This window comes from Phocoena sinus, chromosome X (genome assembly GCF_008692025.1).
Source record: "Phocoena sinus isolate mPhoSin1 chromosome X, mPhoSin1.pri, whole genome shotgun sequence".
Taxonomy (NCBI): Eukaryota; Metazoa; Chordata; class Mammalia; order Artiodactyla; family Phocoenidae; genus Phocoena; species Phocoena sinus.
This window is the reverse complement of record NC_045784.1, coordinates 79,975,389-79,993,157: the sequence shown is the minus strand read 5'-3', so window position 1 is coordinate 79,993,157 and position 17,769 is coordinate 79,975,389.

The following is a 17,769-nucleotide window of genomic DNA, read 5'->3' as shown; positions in this document are numbered from 1 at the left end:
TCAATCCAATGAGTAGTCAACCCAGCCCTTTTCTCCTCATTTTAGGACAACTCTGCTTGGCCATCTTAAGTGTAGCGCCCTCTGTGAGCTCAGATGTCTCCATTGTTGGGACTGCATCAACATTAAACTTTCTGCCCAATTCTGCTTTGTTCATTCCCCAACAGGTGTTCATTCTAAGATGATTTTCCAGTAAACTTTCTACATCCAAATGCTCTCTGGGTCTGATGAAGCTATAGTTAGATGAATTAATCTGAAAAACACCCTTATATGGGATATGAGGGTTTGTCAAGGGAGGGGAAATGGAGACAGACCTTAATATTAATGATGATGACCAAATTTTAAGGAGTGGCTCACTTTCTTTTAAATAGTCTCAAGCTTCTGTATACATGCATATAGCCTTTCCAAAACACCGCAAATGTCTAGTGTTACCGAATATTTAATATCTCTTAATTTTGTTTTGTTTTGTTTTTGCTTTGGCATTTAGAACTAAAGGCTTTGCATGACAATGTGAAAATTCTGATACCATCACTTGCTTCATCATGCCAAGCTGCTCTTCTTACAAAGGTGGGCCTGGATAGCAGGTTGGGGAGGAAGGATGCTTGGGTCAAGGTCACGGACATACACACCTAGGTTAGGATATATGTATACGCAATTTAACTAAGCTTTACCAAATTTTCTTTGAACAAGAAGTACATGAGTTCCTGGTGGTCCACATCTTCATCAACAACTGGTGTTACTAGTCTGACCTGATAGACATTATTTTAGCATAATATTGATTTTATGCCACTGAGTCAATGTCTTTTATGATTATAGATAGACATGTACCCTAGCTTTTTGTCCTAACACATTAAGCTTAACCATTATTCTTCAGGTGAATCTGAGTTATGGTTATCCATCCTTGGAAAACATTACTAGCAGCATACCAGATATTTATGTTTTACCCTCATGAGCTCCATCCCCAATATCAGCAATTGCTCACTAGAACCGCTGGATGTTATTTTAGATTTTGCCACTATTGGGCACTGAAATGAGTCAGATTGATGCATTAATTAAATTTTCCCCAAGGCTAAATAAATAATTTCCTCTTCTATATTTTATTTTTAAATATGTTTAGCCATGTTATTCAACAAAACGATCAGAGTATCTGCAATGAGATTAGATGGAATATTAAGAGAGGGAAGAGATATGGGGATATATGTATATGTATAGATGATTCACTTTGTTATAAAGCAGAAACTAACACACCATTTTAAAGCAATTATACTCCAATAAAGATGTTGAAAAAAAAGGCCAGTGAGTTTTAAGGGGGAAAAAATTTAAATAAGTTATGTAAAGACAATAGCAATAACAATAAAAACAAAACCAGCATTATAGAAATAAACACAAATTTTAAAATATACTACTCAAAAATTTCCAAAAAGAAATAAAACTCCAAAGATTAAATATACTTGAAAGTTAAATTTGGACGTTTTGCCTCTTTTTCTATGTTCTGAAATATTTTAAGTAGAATTGGATTATTTACACTTTAGACGTTCATAGAATGAACTCTCTGAAACCATCTAGGCCTCATAGATTCTTAAGGGAAAGTTCTGTATTTTCTATCATGGTCATTTGGTCTATTGAGATATTTTTTCCTACTTGGGTCAAATTTGATGTTTTATGTTTCTGGAAATTATCTCATTTATTTGTAGTTTTATATTTTCCCAGGGCTTCTGTAAAAAAAGTACTACAAACTTCGTGGTCTGAAATAACAAATTTATTCTCTCACAGTTCTAGATGCTAGAAGTCTGGAATCAATGTGTTGGCAGGCCTATATTCTCTCAAAATGCTCTAGGGGATACTTTGTTCCTTGCCTTTTCTAGATTTTGGTAATGGTTGGCAATCCTTAATGTTCTTTGGCTTTTAGACCCATCATTCCAAGCTCTGACTCCATCTTCACATCTTTTTTCTATTGTATGTGTCTGTCTTCCCCCCTTTTTTTATTATAAGGACACTAGTCATTGGATTTAAGCACACCAAGGTAATTGAGGATAATCTTATCTTGAGAACCTCTGTTATATCTGCAAAGATCCTTTTGCCAAATAAGGTTATATTCACAAACTCCAAGGGTGAGAATGAAAGGATGCCTTACAGGGGGTGGTGGTCACCATTCAACCCACTACAGCTTGGATGTCTGGAAAGTCATATGGAAAACAGTAAAATTATCTTTTCCTCATTCCAAACAATTGTAGAAACTTTAAGTTGATCATAAAATCAAACGTGAAAGTTCCAGAAGAAAGCATGGATGAAATCATATAATTTCACAAGATTAGTAGTTAATAAAGTCAAATTCTATAACAGATGCTCAGTAATACTTGAGTAATAGAAAGTAGAGAGAGAAAAATCTTGGTTGTAGCCTCTCCATAAGTAAGTGTGAGGAAAGCTTTGACATTATAAAATCACCATATCTTGGGAAATATATTTATCTTAGCAAATTGTGTACACCCCAGATTTTGTCATTTGAGACATTTTTTACTTCAGGTGCAGTTCATATAGTTGCAGTGATTGTAGCCCAAGTCTAATTTGAACAAGTTTCCTTATACAAACTTTCTTGTTCCTTTTCAGCCCAACATATCTGCCACTCCAGTACTATAGGAATATAGTCTCAGCTTAGTGACATAGCCTTCACTATCTCCTCTGAGCAGATATTTTCAGTTTTATGTTTGAGTCCATTGCCACATGCTAAGGAAAATCATAGGTCTGTGAAATCACTAGGAAGCATTCCCCCTATTTCAAATTTGTTTCATCTGGAGAATCACAATTAACAGTTTCCTGAACTGGAGATAATGATGTTTCTATATCTTGAGCCCCAAAGGACTTTATGAAAACGAATAATTCTTCCTTTTCTTTATTTTTTGAACATTTTTGACGTTTCACCAAGAGCCAGACAAGATCAGCAAGCGCACGTTGTGACATATCTTTGAAGCTCATATTCTAATTACTTGATTATTTTCGATCCAAGAGATAGTGGACAAGCAAAATGAATTCAAAACTTGTCCCCTTTGTTCCCTTCTTGGTCCTTGAAATATTTCACAGGATAAGATTATCAACTCAGCCTTACTTGAATAAGCACGCTTATGTAATATGAAGCTTTATGAATAATTTCAAGGATCCCAGCAATCAACAGGCCCATAAAAAGAGGAGAATAGTCTGGAACATTGAGATAAATTCCTGAGATATTTGCTTCTCACAACAGATGTGTTTTGGGTCTGAGTTCAAAGGAAAGTGCTATAAGTAAGGTTATCAGTGACCTCACACAGCCCAGAGCATTTTAGGTTATGAACCATCTGCATTTTATACTCAGATAGTTAGAGAGATTATATATTATTTTACAAGGATTAATTCCTCAAAAATTCATACATTCTGGGATTATTTACCATTAATTGTTTTTCAAACCAAGGACATCCTGCTAATAACATTTCATTGATAAGGACACGCCTCTCTACTGGTATCAATCCATTGACCAACATGTTTAAAAGTGAGTTCTAATGACTAGATTCCTTTGCTTCTTGGACCTTTCTTTGATATAGGAGAGAAATGGATCATAGTAGATTTTTTAGATCCTCTTCTAACCTAGAAGTGAGTACTAACAGTTTAATGCTAGAATATCACTAGTATGCCATAGTACAGAGGAATTGACTATTTTTCATTTAGAGATAGAATATTGTTTTATACACTGATGGGCAGAAAAATAAATAATAAATAGCTTTTATTCATTTTCTTCTATAAGATTGTGTCTTCAAATGACCACTCATAAGAGCAACAACAACAGCAGTAACAGCAACAAACTCCAGAAGGAATAGAATCTAATTTCCATAGTTGGAACTATATTACTTAAAACATCTAGTTTTTAACAAAATGATAAGACAAGAAAAGAAATAGGAAAGTATGGCCCATACACAGAAAATAAAGTCATTAATATAAGGTGACTCTGAGGAAACACAGATGTTGAACTTACTAGCTAAGATGTGGAGAAAAAGGAACACTTGTGCACCATTTGTGAGAGTGCTATTTGGTACAGCTACTATGGAAAACAGTATGGAGATTCCTCAAAAAACTAAAATTAGAACTATCATATCATCCAGTGATTCCACTTATGGGTATTTATCCCAAGAAAACAAAAACACAAACATGAAATGATATATGTACGCCTAAGTTTATTGAAGCATTATTTACAATAGCCAAGATATGGAAACAACCCAAGTGCCTATCAGTGTATAAATGGATAAAGAAAATTTGAGATCTGTATATTATTCAGCCATAACAAATAATGATATACATGATTCCTGGGATATAACTTTTATCTTGCTAGTAAGAAAGGAGTAGGAGAAGGGAACCTCAAACCTCTTGGCTGCACTCACCAGGAATTTAACTGCTTCAACTCACATTTGGAGGGAATAAGAAATGCCTGTGGCCTGCTTCTCCTGGTGAGATACCAACTACCTTTGTTGAGAGCTGAGGGTAAAGGAAGCCCTATCTTCTTAACCTCAGCAACCTGGAGTTCAGCTTCCATCAAACTGATAGAAGAGAAGGGAGTGTTTTGTGGCTCAAGTGCCATAGATTCCTCCTGATCTTGCTGAGATTAAGTGATTTTCTTGAATAAATGTTTTCTTTTATTTTCTGTATGTGTTTACAATAATTTCAAGATGCTTTGTGTTTCTACTTTTGTTTTAGTTTTGTTTTTATTTTTGCTAATTTTCAGCAGTTATGCTTATTTAATTGGTGAGTGGGTTTACTGAGCTCCTTATGCTCTCATTATGGATGTAAACTCTCTATGTCTTTTTAGGCTTTTTTACTAATTCATTTTTATTGTATTTTCCAAAATTATTGGTTTGTGACATATTGGGGAAAAGAAAGAAACTTATCCTTAACTATAGATAATTTGAAAAGCACTGTCCTAAAGACCCTGTTTTGTGACTCGTCCATAGACAGCTCTTTTCACTTGGCAAGGATCTTTCAAGACAAAGAGACTGCTCATATACGCACACACAGCAACACACACACACTACTCCATATACTAGATTATACTCTGGGTACCCAACACCTCAGAGTTCATTTGTTCACTTCATAGGGTCTATGTTCCCAAATATGGATTGTGTAGTTGGTGTTAATTCTTCTTGACTATAGAGGCGATATGGATAGAAATGTGGATGCAGCTTGAAATTGGAGGTTGGGATATGTACACAAATATGTTTGAGACTATGGGCTAAGACCATCTGTCCCCCAAAAGACCTACTTAATCACAGAATTCTAAAGATTTTGAAATTATAAGGTCAAGCATAGCCTTTCAGTGGTTTATTTGTAGAAAATAAATAAGGAAATGTCAGTAGGTGGAAATATGTGGGTAACTTGTGGACAAAGGATAGCCACCTTGGGTGATTTGTTGCTGTACTCAGGTGCTTCAACAGGTGGGAGCTGGGAGTAGATTCGATAGGCAAGCAAGTAAAGAATCCCCAGGCATGAGATGTAAAATCACCCTCCCCCCAAAAAAGAAGGGAAAGTGGATATTTATCCTGGGAGTTTCTGAGCCATTGGAAAAATAGGCTTACAGCTTTGATTTGCTGCTGTTGCATCTCCCCAAAGCAAATCATGATCTTTGTTGATTCTGACCTTGTACTTGCCACAGTTATTTAACATAAACTTCTGATTGACAAACATTTTGTCTAAGACATTTTTGGTAAGTCTTTTGAATATTTAGCTTAATAAAAGACAGGTGGATTTTCATACCTGATTCTGTATTCTGTAATCTATTCTGATATGCTATTACAATGCACTGATATGAAGAAAACTTGGCCTCATACAGAAATATAGTGGAAACGGAGAAGAATATTTAATTGTCTAATTGTGGATAATCTTAGATGCAATATCACAACTCAACAAGTGATCATTTCTTAAAGTTAGTTGCGAGAGGGGTTGGAAGATGGCGGAAGAGTAAGACACGGAGATCGCCTTCCTCCCCACGGATACACCAGAAATACATCTACACGTGGAACAACTCCTACAGAACACCTACTGAAGGCTGGCAGAAGACCTCAGACCTCCCAAAAGGCAAGAAACTCCCCACATACCTGGGTAGGGCAAAAGAAAAAAAGAAAAAACAGAGACAAAAGAATAAGGACGGCACCTGCACCAGTGGGAGGGAGCTGTGAAGGAGGAAAAGTTTCCACACACTAGGAAGCCCCTCCGCGGGCGGAGACTGCGGGAGGCGGAGGGGGGAGCTTCGGGACCACGGAGTGGTGCACAGCGACGGGTGCGGAGGGCAAAGCGGGGAGATTACTGCACAGAGGATGGGTGCCGAGGGCAAAGCGGGGAGATTACTGCACAGAGGATGGGTGCCGACCGGCACTCACCAACCCGAGAGGCTTGTCTGCTCACCGCCGGGGCGGGCGGGGCTGCGAGCTGAGGCTCGAGTTTCGGTTTTGGACGGAGCGCAGGGAGAGGACTGGGGTTGGCGGCTTGAACATAGCCTAAAGGGGTTAGTGCACCACGACTAGCCAGGAGGGAGTTCGGGAAAAGCCTGCACCTGCCGAAGAGGCAAGAGACTTTTTCTTCCCTCTTTGTTTCCTGGTGCGCGAGGAGAGGGGTTTAAGACCGCTGCTTAAAGGAACTCCAGAGACGGGCGCGAGCCGCGGCTAAAAGCGCGAACCCCAGAGACAGGCACGAGCCGCGGCTAAAAGCGCGAACCCCAGAGACGGGCGCGAGCCGCGGCTAAAACTGCGGGCCCCAGAGATGGGCGGGAGACGCTAAGGCTGCTGCTGCCGCCAACAAGAGGCCTGTGTGCGAGCACAGGTCACTCTCCACACCCCTCTTCCGTGGAGCCTGTGCAGGCCGCCACTGCCAGGTTCCCGGGATCCAGGGACAACTTCCCCGGGAGTACTCACGGCGGGTCTCAGGCTGGTGCAACGTCACGCCGGCCTCTGCCGCAACGTCGCGGCGCCTCTGCCGCCGCAGGCCCGCCCCACACGCAGTGCCCCTCCTTCCCCCATCCCCCAACCCCCGGCCTGAGCGAGCCAGAGCCCCCGAATCAGCGGCTCCTTTAACCCCGTCCTGTCTGAGCAAAAAACAGACGCCCTCCAGCGACCTACACGCAGAGGCAGGGCCAAATCCAAAGCTGAGCTCCCGTGAGCTGTGAGAACAAAGAAGAGAAAGGGAAACCTCTCCCAGCAGCCACAGAAGCAGCGGATTAAAGCTCCACAATCAACTTGATATACCCTGCATCTGTGGAATACCTGAATAGACAAGGAATGATCCCAAACTGAAGAGGTGGACTTTAGGAGCTAGATCTATGATTTTTTTCCCTTTTCCTCTTTTTGTGAATGTGTACGTGTATGCTTCTGTGTGAGATCTTGTCTGTATACTCTTGCTTCCACCATTTGTCCTAGGGCTCTATCCGTCCATGGTTTTTTTAAAAAAATTTTTCTTAATAATTAATTTTAATTGTAATAACTTTATTATACTTTACCTTCATTCTTTCTTTCCTTCCTTCCTTCCCTCCTTTAGACAACGAATCACCCCAAATTGAGGAGGTGGTCTCTGAGAGCAAGATTTATGATTTTTCCCCCTTTACCTCTTTTTGTGAATGTGTATGTGTATGCTTCTGTGTAAGATTTTCTCTGTATAGCTTTGCTTCTAACATTTGTCCTAAGGTTCTATCCAGCCCTTTTTTTTTTTTCTAAATATTTTTTAATTCAATAACTATATTATACCTTATTTTATTTTTACTATATCTTCTTTCTTTCTTTTTTCCTTCTTTCCCTCCTTCCTTCCTTCCTTTCTCCCTCCCTCCCTCCCACCTTTCTTTCCTTCTTTGATTCTTTCTTCCTTCCTTCCTTTCCTCCTTTCCTTCTTTCTTTCCTCATACTTCTACTAATTCTCTCTACATTTTCTCCTTCTTTCCCTCCTTCCTTCTTCCCTCCCACCCTCCTTTCTTTCCTTCTTTGCTTCTTTCTTCCTTCCTTCCTTTCCTCCTTTCTTTCCTCATAATTCTACTAATTCTCTCTACTTTTTCTCCCTTTTATTCTGAGCCGTGTGGATGAAAGGCTCTTGGTGCTCCAGCCCAGGAGTCAGGGCTCTGCCTCTGAGGTAGGAGAGCCAACTTCAGGACACTGGTCAACAAGAGACCTCCCAGCTCCACATAATATTAAACGGTGGAAATCTCCCAGAGACCTCCATCTTAACACCAGCACCCAGCTTCACTCAACAACCAGCAAGCCACAGTGCTGGACAACCTATGCCAAGAAACTAGCAAAATAGGAACACAACCCCACCCATTAGCAGAGAGGCTGCCTAAAATCATAATAAGGCCACAGACACCCGAAAACACACCACCAGACGTGAACCTGCCCACTAGAGAGACAAGATCCAGCCTCATCCAGCACAACACAGGCACTAGTCCCCTCCACCAGGAAGCCTACACAACCCACTGAAACAACCTTAGCCACTGGAGACAGACATCAAAAACAACGGGAACAACGAACGTGCAGCCTGCAAAAAGGAGATCCCAAACACAGTAAGATAAGCAAAATGAGAAGACAGAAAAACACACGGCAGATGAAGGACCAAGATAAAAACCCACCAGACCTAACAAATGAAGAGGAAATAGGCAATCTACCTGAAAAAGAATTCAGAATAATGATAGTAAGGATGATCCGAAATCTTGGAAGTAGAATGGACAAAATGCAAGAAACAGTTAACAAGGACCTAGAAGACATAAAGATGAAACAAGCAACAATGAACAACGCAATAAATGAAATTAAAAGTACTCTAGATAGGATCAATAGCAGAATAACTGAGGCAGAAGAACGGATAATTGACCTGGAAGATAAAGTAGTGGAAATAACTACTGCAGAGCAGAATAAAGAAAAAAGAATGAAAAGAACTGAGGACAGTCTCAGAGACTTCTGGGACAACATTAAACGCACCAACATTCGAATTATAGGGGTTCCAGAAGAAGAAGACAAAAAGAAAGGGACTGAGAAAATATTTGAAGAGATTATAGTTGAAAACTTCCTTAATATCGGAAAGGAAATAGTTAATCAAGTCCAGGAAGCACAGAGAGTCCCATACAGGATAAATACAAGGAGAAATACACCAAGACACATATTAATCAAACTGTCAAAAATTAAATACAAAGAAAGCATATTAAAAGCAGCAAGGGAAAAACAACAAATAACACACAAGGGAATCCCCATAAGCTTAACAGCTGATCTCTCAGCAGAAACCCTACAAGCCAGAAGGGAGTGGCAGGACATACTGAAAGTGATGAAGGAGAAAAACCTGCAACCAAGACTACTCTAACCAGCAAGGATCTCATTCAGATTTGATGGAGAAATTAAAACCTTTACAGACAAGCAAAAGCTGAGAAAGTTTAGCACCACCAAACCAGCTTTACAACAAATGCTAAAGGAACTTCTCTAGACAAGAAACACAAGAGAAGGAAACGACCTATAATAACGAATCCAAAACAATATAGAAAATGGGAATAGGAAGATACATATCGATAATTACCTTAAATGTAAATGGACTAAGTGCTCCCACCAAAAGACACAGATTGGCTGAATGGATCCAAAAACAAGACCCTTATATATGCTGTCTACAAGAGACCCACTTCAGACCTAGAGACACATACAGACTGAAAGTAAGGGGATGGAAAAAGATATTCCATGCAAATGGAAACCAAAAGAATGCTGGAGTAGCAATTCTCATATCAGACAAAATAGACTGTAAAATAAGAACTATTAAAAGAGACAAAGAAGGACACTACATAATGATCAAGGGATCGATCCAAGAAGAAGATATAACAATTGTAAATATTTATGCAACCAACATAGGAGCACCTCAATACATAAGGCAAATACTAACAGCCATAAAAGGGGAGATTGACAGTAACACATTCATAGTAGGGGACTTTAACACCCCACTTTCACCCATGGACAGATCATCCAAAATGAAAATAAATAAGGAAACACAAGCTTTAAATGATACATTAAACAAGGTGGACTTAATTGATATTTATAGGACACTCCATCCAAAAACAACAGAATACACATTTTTCTCACGTGCTCATGGAACATTCTCCAGGATAGATCATATCTTGGGTCACAAATCAAGCCTTGGTAAATTTAAGAAAATTGAAATTGTATCAAGTATCTTTTCTGACCACAACGCCATGAGACTAGATATCATTACAGGAAAAGATCTGTAAAAAATACAAACACATGGAGGCTAAACAATACACTACTTAATAATGAAGTGATCACTGAAGAAATCAAAGAGGAAATAAAAAAAATACCTAGAAACAAATGACAATGGAGACACAACGACCCAAAACCTATGGGATGCAGCAAAAGCAGTTCTAAGGGGGAAGTTTATAGCAATACAAGCCCACCTTTAGAAGCAGGAAACATCTCGAATAAACAACCTAACCTTGCACCTCAAGCAATTAGAGAAAGAAGAACAAAAATACCCAAAAGCTAGCAGAAGGAAAGAAATCATAAAAATCAGATCAGAAATAAATGAAAAAGAAATGAAGGAAACGATAGCAAAGATCAATAAAACTAAAAGCTGGTTCTTTGAGAAGATAAACGAAATAGATAAACCGCTAGCCAGACTCATCAAGAAAAAAAAGGAGAAGACTCAAATCAATAGAATTAGAAATGAAAAAGGAGAAGTAACAACTGACACTGCAGAAATAAAAAAAATCATGAGAGATTACTACAAGCAACTCTATGCCAATAAAATGGACAATCTGGAAGAAATGGACAAATTCTTAGAAATGCACAACCTGCCAAGACTGAATCAGGAAGAAATAGAAAATATGAACAGATCAATCACAAGCACTGAAATTGAAACTGTGATTTAAAATCTTCCAACAAACAAAAGCCCAGGACCAGATGGCTTCACAGGTGAATTCTATCAAACGTTTAGAGAACGTTTAGAGAAGAGCTAACACCTATCCTTCTTGAACTCTTCCAAAATATAGCAGAGGGAGGAACACTCCCAAATTCCTTCTACGAGGCCACCATCACCTTGATACCAAAACCAGACAAGGATGTCACAAAGAAAGAAAACTACAGGCCAATATCACTGATGAACATAGATGCAAAAATCCTCAACAAAATACTAGCAAACAGAATCCAACAGCACATTAAAAGGATCATACACCATGATCAAGTGGGGTTTATTCCAGGAAAGCAAGGATTCTTCAATATACGCAAATCTATCAATGTGATAAACCATATTAACAAATTGAAGGAGAAAAACCATATGATCATCTCAATAGATGCAGAGAAAGCTTTCGACAAAATTCAACACCCATTTATGATAAAAACCCTGCAGAAAGTAGGCATAGAGGGAACTTTCCTCAACATAATAAAGGCCATATATGACAAGCCCACAGCAAACATCATCCTCAATAGTGAAAAATTGAAAGCATTTCCACTAACATCAGGAACAAGACAAGGTTGCCCACTCTCACCACTCTTATTCAACATAGTTTTGGACGTTTTAGCCACAGCAATCAGAGAAGAAAAGGAAATAAAAGGAATCCACATCGGAAAAGAAGAAGTAAAGCTGTAACTGTTTGCAGATGACATGATACTATACATAGAGAATCCTAAAGATGCTACCAGAAAACTACTAGAGCTAATCAATGAATTTGGTAAAGTAGCAGGATACAAAATTAATGCACAGAAATCTCTGGCATTCCTATATACTAATGATGAAAAATCTGAAAGTGAAATCAAGAAAACACTCTCATTTACCATTGCAACATAAAGAATAAAATATCTAGGAATAAACCTACCTAAGGAGACAAAAGACCTGTATGCAGAAAATTATAAGACACTGATGAAAGAAATTAAAGATGATACAAATAGATGGAGAGATATACCATGTTCTTGGATGGGAAGAATCAATATTGTGAAAATGACTCTACTACCCAAAGCAATCTACAGATTCAATGCAATCCCTATCAAACTACCACTGGCATTTTTCACAGAACTAGAACAAAAAATTTCGCAATTTGTATGGAAACACAAAAGACCCCGAATAGCCAAAGCAATCTTGAGAACGAAAAAAGGAGCTGGAGGAATCAGGCTCCCGGACTTCAGACTATACTACAAAGCAACAGTAATCAAGACAATATGGTACTGGCACAAAAACAGAAAGATAGATCAGTGGAACAGGATAGAAAGCCCAGAGATAAACCCACGCACATATGGACACCTTATCTTTGATAAAGGAGGCAGGAATGTACAGTGGAGAAAGGACAGCCTCTTCAATAAATGGTGCTGGGAAAACTGGACAGATATATGTAAAAGTATGAGATTAGATCACTCCCTAACACCATACACAAAAATAAGCTCAAAATGGATTAAAGACCTAAATGTAAGGCCAGAAACTATCAAACTCTTAGAGGAAAACATAGGAAGAACACTCTATGACATAAATCACAGCAAGATCCTTTCTGACCCACCTCCTAGAGTAATGGAAATAAAAACAAAAATAAACAAATGGGACCTAATGAAACTTCAAAGCTTTTGCACAGCAAAGGAAACCATAATCAAGACCAAAAGACAACCCTCAGAATGGGAGAAAACATTTGCAAATGAAGCACCTGACAAAGGATTAATCTCCAAAATTTACAAGCAGCTCATGCAGCTCAATAACAAAAAAACAAACAACCCCATCCAAAAATGGGCAGAAGACCTAATTAGACATTTCTCCAAAGAAGATATACAGAATGCCAACAAACACATGAAAGAATGCTCAACATCATTAATCATTAGAGAAATGCAAATCAAAACTACAATGAGATATCATCTCACACCAGTCAGAATGGCCATCATCAAAAAATCTAGAAACAATAAATGCTGGAGAGGGTGTGGAGAAAAGGGGACACTCTTGCACTGCTGGTGGGAATGTGAATTGGTTCAGCCACTATGGAGAACAGTATGGAGGTTCCTTAGAAAACTACAAATAGAATTACCATATGACCCAGCAATCCCACTACTGGGCATATACCCTGAGAAAACCAAAATTCAAAAAGAGTCATGTACCATAATGTTCATTGCAGCTCTATTTACAATAGCCCGGAGATGGAAACAACCTAAGCGCCCATCATCGGATGAATGGATAAAGAAGATGTGGCACATATATTCAATGGAATATTACACAGCCTTAAAAAGAAATGAAATTGAGCTATTTGTAATGAGATGCATAGACCTAGAGTCTGTCATACAGAGTGAAGTAAGTCAGAAAGAAAAAGACAAATACCGTATGCTAACACATATATATGGAATTTAAGGGAAAAAAGTGTTATGAAGAACCTAGGGGTAAGACAGGAATAAAGACGCAGACCTACTGGAGAACGGACTTGAGGATATGGGGAGGGGGAAGGTTGAGTTTTGACAGGGCGAGAGAGAGTCATGGACATATACACACTATCAAACATATTAAGGTAGGTAGCTAGGGGGAAGCATTCCGCAAGGCACAGGGATATTAGCTCGGTGCTTTGTGACAGCCTGGAGGGGTGGGATGGGGAGAGTGGGAGGGAGGGAGATGCAAGAGGGAAGACATATGGGAACATATGTATATGTATAGCTGATTCACTTTGTTATAACGCAGAAACTAACACACTATTGTAAATCAATTATACCCCAATAAAGATGTTTAAAAAAAAAAAGTTAGTTGCAATGTGAGACTATCAATAAACTCTTCTTACTTTGTTAAATTAAAGTATATTGGACCCTCTTGCACTTTGAATAAAATTTTTACCATGCAAGAATTCATAACATCATTCATTAGTAATTTGGATAATATTCCTCTAAGTCATGAAGGATTTCCATTTATTGACACATTTAAGTGTATATTTTTAACTGTATTTATTGATATCACCATTGATCTCATCATTAAAACAACTTTAGTAATAGAGAGATGTCAAGCTCCTACTGGCAGGTATACATTTTCCAAAACTCCAATTTTTACTTAAAAGCTGAAATCTTTCATTATTAGTAACAAATGATGCATGTTGTTTTCTTTGATTGGCAGGCTCCCTTCATTAATTTTTAAGAAATTTTATACTACATACCAAAGTACCAATAAATGTAGCTTGTCACTCATTTTTTCAAGTAAAATTTGTAGCCATGAAAGAAATGGCTTATTCAGGTTGCAACTAAAACAATCACACAAGTGCTGTTCCTTGAAATAAGCATTGTACTTCAGTGTGCAGCAGAATTATTTTATGCATACTTCATGTTTCATCATATAAACTATATCATATATAAACATATCATATATCTTGGACCGCATACTGCAGAAATCTGTAACCCAAACCATCAATAATCACAGACAAGAAACACTAAGAGAAAAGCCTATTCTCCCTAACCAAAAGATAGGGGAATGTGTGGTCTAACAGAACATAAAAGCTTTTAAATGATACCCATCATACTCCAGCTGAACACCAATTGAAAATCTGTTCCCTAAATAGCTCCTTATGTTTTCCAGGATTCAGAGAGGTTAGCATATTTTCCTCATCACCTGACTCCAGCACAGCAGAAAAAGGTAGTGGCTTTCTAATTTCCTAATACAATCGTTTTCACCAGAAAGCATAAAGGACATTCTCAGACAAAGGAAAATTGAGAAAATGTACTACTGGTAAACTTAATCTTAAAGAAAAACTAAAAGGAATTCCCTGGCAGTCCAGTGGTTAGGACTCTGCACTTCCATTGCAGGGGGCACGGATTTGATGCCTGGCTGGGGAACTAAGATCTCACATACCGCAAGGCCAAAAAAAAAGAAAAAAAAAAAAAACAATAACTAGTAGGTAAAGTTATCTAAACAAAAAGTATTGACAAAATGAAACTTAAGAAGTCTTGGAACTTTAGAAAGGAAAGAAGAATGCTGGGATGTTTAAAAGCAGGAGCAATATAATAAAGTATCCTTCTCATGAGTTCATTAAATCTTATTTGATGGTTGAGGTAAAAATAATAACACCATGTAATGTAGTGCTTAATGTACACACAGGAAATAAGACAATTATATTTAAAATGTGATAAGAACAAAGGTAATTAATTAAAGCAAAGTATTTAGATTTGGTTCAAAGTGATAAAATGTTGATACCAGTAAACTGTGATGTTATATATTGATGCTGTAATAACTAGAACAACCACTAATAAAAATATAAATAACATGATGTACTCAAAAATACTACATATTATCAAAAATACTACATATAAATCAAGATGGAATCACAAAAACAGTACAAGCAATCCACAGGAAGGCAAGAAATGAGAAACAGAGGAAAGAGAAGGGGAAGACTGAAATAGAAAAGAAATAATTAGATGGCATATTTAAGCCATAATATAACAATAATGACCTTAAATGTAATAGTCTCAATACACCAATTAAAGACAAATATTGACAGAATAAATATTTTAAAAATGATCCCTCAAAAAGCTGTCTACAAAAAACTCACTTCAAATACAATGGTATAGGTAGGTTGAAAGTAAAAAGATGAAAACAGATGTGTTATACAAACATTAACTGAAACTTATCAGAAATGGCTCTGTTAATAATAGATACAGTAGACCTCAGAAAAAAAGAGAAAAATACACAATTATACTTGTTGAATTCAAAAGTAACTTGTAGAATTCCTAGACAGAAAATGGACAAGAATGTAAAACAACAGAACAAAATCAAGCAATATGAGGTAAGTAGCATACATAGAATACCGCACCCAATCAGAGTAGAATATTTTTTTCAGTTGCCCATGGAACATTCACTAAGATCTAACTTATCTTGGGCCAGAAAACATAGCTCAATATTTTTTTTGAAAATGATGTCATACAGCACATATTTTCTGACCACATTGGAATCAATATAGAAATAAATAACAGAAGGATAACAAGAAAGTCTACAAACAATTGGAAATTAAACAGTGCACTTCGAAACAATATATGGGTCAAAGAGAATGTTTCAGAGGAGAAAAAAAAGAATATAGAACAAAATGAAATGGAAATGCAACATATCAAAATATGGAGGATGACAACATGTATTGAGAAGGAAATTTATAGTCCAAAATACTTGCTTTAGGAAGAGGAATGTTCTGAAATCAATCATCTAAATTCCTTCATCAAGAAACTATAAACATAAGAGCAAGATAAATGAAAGCAAGATGATAAATTAAAAAATAATGCTAAGAATAAACATAAATGAAAATAAAAACAGGAAAATGATAGAGAAAGTTAATGAAACAAAGGCTGGCTCTTCAAAACATGAACACAGTTTAGCCAAGTTCTTTGCCACTTTAAAACAGGGATTATGTTTTCTCATGTTTCCAATAACATGTTTCTTATCTCCATCTGAGACCTCATCAGAATGGCCTTTGCCATTCATATTCTTACCAACATTGTATTCACAACAACTTAGGTATTGTTTTGTTTTGGGGATGGCAAATATGCTCAGACACTGAGATTGTCTTTGCCAATAGTTTATTTAACATAGGTTCACTGTGGAAATTTCACAAGCCAATAACATACAGGGTAATGTATTTTAATGAACCAATAAACAAATAAACATACTCCAAACAATGACAAATTGACTACACTATTGTTCCAGGCAACGGGAGATGATGGAAATAAGGTCCAAATTAAGTTCAAGGTATACCTTTTTCACAAGCTTTAGATTCTCAGGAAAGACAGCTTTGCCAACGACAGCTGACATTTACCTGCCAGAGCAAAAATAAAAGCCCCTTATTCTGAGGGTTATCGCTCCAAGGACCATTGCCTGGCTTTCTCCACTGCCTGCATGGAGTGCCTATCCAAGACAGGAATAGATGTTCCTTCTCTTCCTGAGACTGCTGCATGGTTTATCACCACTACCAATCAAGTGTAGCCTGGCCATGGCTGGAACAAGTTCCTCAAGAGCTTCAGAGAGCTAGATCAGCAAAGGGTATCTTTTGCCCAGACCAATACTCTCAGATATTACTAACAAATTCTCAGTATTTATTCTAATGTCTCCTTACAATAACTATTGCTTCTCCACATGTTCTTATCAATAAGCCCCTAGCTGGGCCCCTCAGCAACTGAGCTACTAAGTTTTTATCGAGAAGACATGAGATGCAGACATCCTGACACAACTTACTTCATTCTTATATCAGTACAACTTTACTTCTAAAAATGACCATTTTTTGTCTTTGTCATAAACAAGTAAATTAAAACAACTTCACTTAAGTCATAACAAATGGATCTGAAATCATATCACAGCAATAAACAACATGTATTCTCAAAGAAGCTTGAGGTTTTCTCTATAGCTCTCCTCTTTACTTTCTCAACTCTCATCAAAATTGCCCTTACAGGCCATTCACAGCGAAGTAGGCCTTTTCTAGCATTCACCTCAAAATTCTTCCAGCCTCTACCCATTACCCAGTTCCAAAGCCACTTTCCCATTTTAGGTGTTTGTTACAATAGTACCATACTTCTTGGTACCAATTTCTGTCTTAATACATTTGGGTTGCTATAACAAAAATACCATAAATTAGGTAGCTTATAAACAACAGAAATTTATTTCTCAAAGTTCTGAAGGCTGAGAAGTCCAATATCAGGGTGCTGACAGATTTGGGATTTGATGAGGGTCTGCTACCTCATAGATGGCCATCTTCTCACTGTAACCTCCCATGGTGGAAGGATAGGGAGTTCTGTGGGATTTCTTTTATAAGATTACTAATCCCAT